Consider the following 7753-nt stretch of genomic DNA (forward strand, 5'->3'; position numbering starts at 1 on the left):
CAGAGATAGAAACACGCCCCTCTCCGAGCAGAGACATTCAGTCCTCAGAGATAGAGACACGCCCCTCTCAGAGATAGACTGCCCCTCAGAGATAGAAACACGCCCCTCTCCGAGCTAGAGACACGCCCCCAGAGATAGAGACACGCCCCTCTCAGAGATAGAGACACGCCCCCTCAGAGATAGAGACACGCCCCTCTCAGAGATAGAGACACGCCCCCTCAGAGATAGAGACACGCCCCTCTCAGAGATAGAGACACAGCAGCATGTGAACTCTCACATTTACCAACATGTTTTTTTTTTACCAAAGGAGTTAGATTTGGAGTTAAATAAACGTGGATTTTTCGGGCAGGGACATATGCAGGATGCTTCCCTCCACAGCGTGGCCTTCGCTCCAGATCAAATCTCCAAACCTACAACCTCATTTTGACCAAAATTAACCGGAGAGATTACTGCTTCCGAGGTTTTGTTTTTTTCCAAGCTTTACAGAGGAACGAACAAACAGCAGAGACCTGAGGACACTATCCAACCTGGAACTGAGTGAGTTGTGTTTGGTCTGATGCTATTTTGAAAGCTAAGAAGAACAAGCAAAATGGAAAAAAATGAAAAAAAGTGCCTTACAATAATATATTTTATTTTATGGGGACTGAATGCTGAGTTAAGGCTCCCAGGCTTGCAGGGACAGATGAGATACAAATTCAATCAGCAACAAGGTGTGAAGTAAAAGGTGTCATGGCCTTTGGGCCCAACAGGTGGCATCAGTTCTCTGAAGCCCCCTCCTGCTGTTCAGAGACCATTCAGTCCTCTGAAGCCCCCTCCTGCTGTTTAGAGACCATTCAGTCCTCTGAAGCCCCTCCTGCTGTTCAGAGACCCTTCAGTCCTCTGAAGCCATCCTCCATTCCACACTCCATTCAGCTCTGAAGCCCCCTCCTGCTGCTCAGAGACCATTTAGTCCTCTGAAGCCCCTCCTGCTGTTCAGAGACTTTCTGGTACAGGTACCCCCACCACACTCACCCCTCTCTCCCCCTGTCTGGTACAGGTACCTCCACCACACTCACCCCTCTCTCCCCCTGTCTGGTACAGGTGCCCCCACCACACTCCCTCCTCTCTGTTCACCGTCTGCCCTGGTCTGTGTCCCCCTGTCTGGTACAGGTACCCCACTACTCTCCCCCTCTCTCCCTGGTCTGTCTCCCCTGTCTGGTACAGGTACCTCCACTACTCTCCCCCTCTCTCCCTGGTCTGTCTCCCCCTGTCTGGTACAGGTACCTCCACCACTCTCACTCCTCTCTCCCCCTGTCTGGTACAGGTACCCCCACCACACTCACCCCTCTCTCCCTGGTCTGTCTCCCCCTGTCTGGTACAGGTACCTCCACCACTCTCACTCCTCTCTCCCCCAGTCTGGTACAGGTACCCCCACTACACTCACCCCTCTCTGGTACAGGTACCCCCCCACCACACTCACTCCTCTCTCCCCCTGTCTGGTACAGGTACCCCCACCACACTCCCCTGTCTGGTACAGGTACCCCACTACACTCACCCCCTCTATCCCTGGTCTCTCTCCCCCTGTCTGGTACAGGTACCCCCACTACACTCACCCCTCTCTCCCTGGTCTGTCTCCCCCTGTCTGTCTCCCCCTGTCTGGTACAGGTACCCCACTACACTCACCCTCTCTCCCTGGTCTGTCTCCCCCTGTCTGGTACAGGTACCTCCACTACACTCACCCCTCTCCCCTGTCTGGTACAGGTACCTCCACCACACTCACCCCTCTCCCCTGTCTGGTACAGGTACCTCCACCACACTCACCCCTCTCTCCCTGGTCTCTCTCCCCCTGTCTGGTACAGGTACCTCCACATCTCCCCCTCTCTCCCTGGTCTCTCTCTCCCCTGTCTGGTACAGGTACCCCACTACACTCACCCGTCTCTCCCTGGTCTGTCTCCCCCTGTCTGGTACAGGTACCTCCACCACACTCACCCCTCTCTCCCAAATGTTTTGCTCGCCTCCAGCACACAGACACTGTTGGGGTGAGGGACTCTGAACAATGGCCCCAAGGCATTATTATATTATTTATTTAGCCTCATCACTCCTGCATACATTGTTGACTACAACCTTTCTTTCCCCAACCGTGGGAACGACTATGTTTGTTCCTACACTCGGGACTCTCTATTGGTTACACAGACTCTTGGCCTCTCATCCTATTCTAACCACATCTCTCGCCAGCTTTGTATTCATGTTTCCTGATGAAATCGCTGTTCGATATGATCTTGTTACCATCAGATTCACATTCAGATGTCATAAAATCAGCACTGCAGAGCTCTCCCTGTCCTCTGCCGTGCCCTGATTATATTGCTGCTGATGATATCTGGAAATGTGCATGTACACCCTGGCCCGTCTACTGTTGCTAGACCCAATTCTGACTTGTGCTCTGATATCTGCTTCACTGATTTCTGCTCTCGTATAAAAGCCTGGGTTTTCTGCACTAGAAGCGTATTACCTAAAATGGATCAATTGAAAGTGTGGGTTCCCAGCTCCAATCCAGATGTTGGTCATTACTGAGACGTGGTTAAGGAAGAGTGTTTTGCTAATGTTAACCTTTCTGGTTAAAACTTTTCTCGGCAAGACAGGTCTTCCAAAGGTGGTGGAGTGGCAATCTTCACCAAGGATCACCTTCAGTGCTCGGTTGTCTCCACCAAGTCTGTCCCCAAACAATTTGATTTGATGGTTTTAAGCATTAAACTTTCAAATAGCTCTTTGTTGACTGTTGCTGCGTGCTGCCGTCCTCCATCAACACAGGCCTGTACCCTACCTGCCCTAAGCTCTCTCCTGGCCCCTTACACTAAGTCTGAATTTGTCCTGCTAGGTGACCTAAACTGGGACATGTTTAAACCACCTGACCAAGTCCTAAAGCAATGGGACACCCTAAATCTTCCTCAGATTATCACCAATCCCACAAGGTATGACTCCAAACACCCAGAACAAGGTTATTTTCCTCAATGGTACACTCAAAAAATAATCCTGATAGGTATCAGTCTGGTGTTTTCTGTAATGACCTTAGTGATCACTGTTTTACAGCCTGTGTTCGTAATGGCTGATCAGTGAAAACGACCTGTCCTGATTGGTCATAGACCCTTGCTAAAAAAAACTTTAATGAGCAAGCCTTCCTTCATAAACTGGCCTCTGTTAAATAGTATAGAATCAGCTTGATCCCATTTTTTTGATATATTTTCAGTGGTATTGTGAACAAACACGCCCCTCGTAAGGAAAAGGAGATTTAAAAGCAGGTTCAGCCCCTGGTTCGACCGGGATCATGTGGACTTACTCCTCCTCAAGAATTGCATTTGGCGAAAGGCTCACTTCACGCGTACTCCCGGAACGAAAGGCTCGGTACACGCGTACTCCGAACGAAAGGCTCGGTACACGCGCTCCCGGAACGAAAGGCTCACTTCACGCGTACTCCCGGAACGAAAGGCTCACTTCACGCGTACTCCCGAACGAAAGGCTCACTTCACGCGTACTCCCGGAACGAAAGGCTCGGTACACATCACATTATAGGCTCACATCACATTATATCACATCACATCACATTACATCACATTATATCACATTACATCACATCACATTATATATATCACATCACATTATATCACATTATATTATATTATATCACTTTACATTATATCACATTACATTATATCACATTATATCACATTACATTATATCACATTATATCACATTATATCACATTATATCACATTATATCACATTACATTATATCACATTATATCACATATCACATCACATTATATCACATCACATTATATCACATTACACTATATCACATTATATCACATTATATCACATTACATTATATCACATTATATCACATTATATCACATCACATTATATCACATTATATCACATCACATTATATCACATTATATCACATTATATCACATCACATTATATCACATTATATCACATTACATTATATCACATTATATCACATCACATTATATTATATTATATCACATCACATTATATTATATTATATCACATCACATTATATCACATTACATTATATCACATCACATTATATCACATTATATTATATTATATCACATTACATTATATCACATTACATTATATCACATTACATTATATCACATTATATCACATTACATTATATCACATTATATCACATTATATCACATTATATCACATTATATCACATTACATTATATCACATTATATCACATTATATCACATTATATCACATTACATTATATCACATTATATCACATTATATCACATTACATTATATCACATTATATCACATTACATTATATCACATTACATTATATCACATCACATTATATCACATTATATCACATCACATTATATCACATTACATTATATCACATCACATTATATCACATTACATTATATCACATTATATCACATCACATTATATCACATCACATTATATCACATTATATCACATTATATCACATTACATTATATCACATTACATTATATCACATCACATTATATCACATTACATTATATCACATTATATTATATTATATCACATTACATTATATCACATTATATTATATTATATCACATTACATTATATCACATTATATCACATTACATTATATCACATTATATTATATTATATCACATCACATTATATCACATTATATCACATTACATTATATCACATTATATCACATCACATTATATCACATTATATCACATCACATTATATCACATTATATCACATTACATTATATCACATTATATCACATCACATTATATTATATTATATCACATTACATTATATTATATTATATCACATCACATTATATCACATCACATTATATCACATCACATTATATCACATTATATTATATTATATCACATCACATTATATCACATTATATCACATTATATTATATTATATCACATCACATTATATCACATCACATTATATCACATCACATTATATCACATTATATTACATTATATCACATTACATTATATCACATCACATTATATTATATTATATCACATTACATTATATATCACATTATATCACATCACATTATATCACATCACATTATATCACATTACATCACATTATATCACATCATATCACATTATATCACATTATATCACATCACATTATATCACATTACATTATATCACATCACATTATATCACATTATATCACATCACATTATATCACATTATATCACATTACATTATATCACATTACATTATATCACATTACATTATATCACATTACATTATATCACATCACATCACATTACATCACATCACATTATATCACATCACATTATATCACATTATATCACATCACATTATATTATATTATATCACATTACATTATATATCACATTATATCACATTACATTATATATCACATTATATCACATCACATTATATCACATTATATCACATCACATTATATCACATCACATTATATCACATTATATCACATTATATCACATTATATCACATTATATCACATCACATCACATTACATCACATTATATCACATTATATCACATTACATTATATCACATTATATCACATTATATCACATTACATTATATCACATCACATTACATCACATTATATCACATCACATTACATCACATTATATCACATCACATTACATCACATTATATCACATTACATTATATCACATTACATTATATCACATTATATCACATTACATTATATCACATCACATTATATCACATTATATCATATCACATTACATCACATTATATCACATTACATTATATCACATTATATCACATCACATTATATCACATCACATTATATCACATTATATCACATTACATTATATCACATTATATCACATTATATCACATTACATTATATCACATCACATTATATCACATTATATCACATTACATTATATCACATTACATTATATCACATCACATTATATCACATCACATATCACATCACATTATATCACATCACATTATATCACATCACATTATATCACATTATATCACATCACATTATATCACATTATATCACATTATATCACATCACATTACATCACATTATATCACATCACATTATATCACATTATATCACATTATATCACATCACATTACATCACATTATATCACATTATATCACATTATATCACATCACATTACATCATTATATCACATCACATTATATCACATCACATCACATTACATCACATTATATTATATCACATCACATTACATCACATTATATCACATCACATCACATTACATCACATTATATCACATCACATTATATCACATTACATTATATCACATTACATTATATCACATTACATTATATCACATCACATTATATCACATCACATTATATCACATCACATTATATCACATCACATCACATTACATCACATTATATCACATCACATTATATCACATCACATTATATCACATTACATCACATCACATCACATTACATCACATTATATCACATTACATTATATCACATCACATCACATTACATCACATTATATCACATCACATCACATTATGTGATACCTTTGTTTCCAATCCACTAACAGAACTCATCCTCATCAAACAGCAACATTAAAGGACTAAATGTTGTCAGACGTGTTTCCACATCGATAGGAAACTAAATAGAGAAACATCTCATTTACATAAGTATTCACACCCCTCAATACCTTGTAGAAACATCTCATTTACATAAGTATTCACACCCCTCAATACCTTGTAGAAACATCTTATTTACATAAGTATTCACACCCCTGGGTCAATACCTTGTAGAAACATCTCATTTACATAAGTATTCACACCCCTCAATACCTTGTAGAAACATCTCATTTACATAATTATTCACACCCCTCAATACCTTGTAGCTGTGGGTAAGTCTCTAAATTCTTTCTGGGTACATCTCTAAGAGCTTTCCACACCTGGATTGGTAGGCCAGATCACTGACGATGATGAGACCACCTATAGGGTGAAGGTCAGAGACCTGGCAGTGTGGTGTTGCCAGGACAACAACCTCTCCCTCAAACGTCAACAAGACAAAGGAGCTGATTGTGGACTACAGGAAACGGAGGGCCGAGCACGCCCCTATTTTTCTTTCTCTCTGCATTGTGGGGAAGGACCCAGAGGTAAGCATTTCACTGTTAGGCCAGACCTTTTCTTTATGAAACATGACGAGAGAGAGAGAGAGAGAGAGAGAGAGAGAGAGAAAGGGAGACAGAGGGAAAGAGAGAGAGACAGAGAGAGAGAGAGAGAGAGAGAGAGAGAGAGAGAGAGAGAGAGAGAGAGAGAGGAGAGAGAGAGAGAGAGAGAGAGAGAGAGAAAGGGAGACAGAGGGAGAGAGAGAGACAGAGAGAGAGGGAGAGAGAGAGAGGGAGACAGAGAGAGAGAGAGAAAGGGAGACAGAGGAGAAGAGAGAGACAGAGACAGAGAGAGAGAGACAGAGAGAGAGAGAGAGAGAGAGACAGAGAGAGAGAGACAGAGAGAGACAGAGAGAGAGAGAGACAGAGAGAGAGACAGAGAGAGAGAGACAGAGAGAGAGACAGAGAGAGAGAGAGAGAGAGAGAGAGAGAGAGAGAGAGAGAGAGAGAGAGACAGAGAGAGACAGAGAGAGAGAGAGAGAGAGAGAGAGAGACAGAGAGAGAGAGACAGAGAGAGAGAGAGAGAGACAGAGA

The sequence above is a fragment of the Oncorhynchus tshawytscha genome, unplaced genomic scaffold (genome assembly GCF_018296145.1).
Source record: "Oncorhynchus tshawytscha isolate Ot180627B unplaced genomic scaffold, Otsh_v2.0 Un_contig_2690_pilon_pilon, whole genome shotgun sequence".
In the NCBI taxonomy this organism is placed as follows: Eukaryota; Metazoa; Chordata; class Actinopteri; order Salmoniformes; family Salmonidae; genus Oncorhynchus; species Oncorhynchus tshawytscha.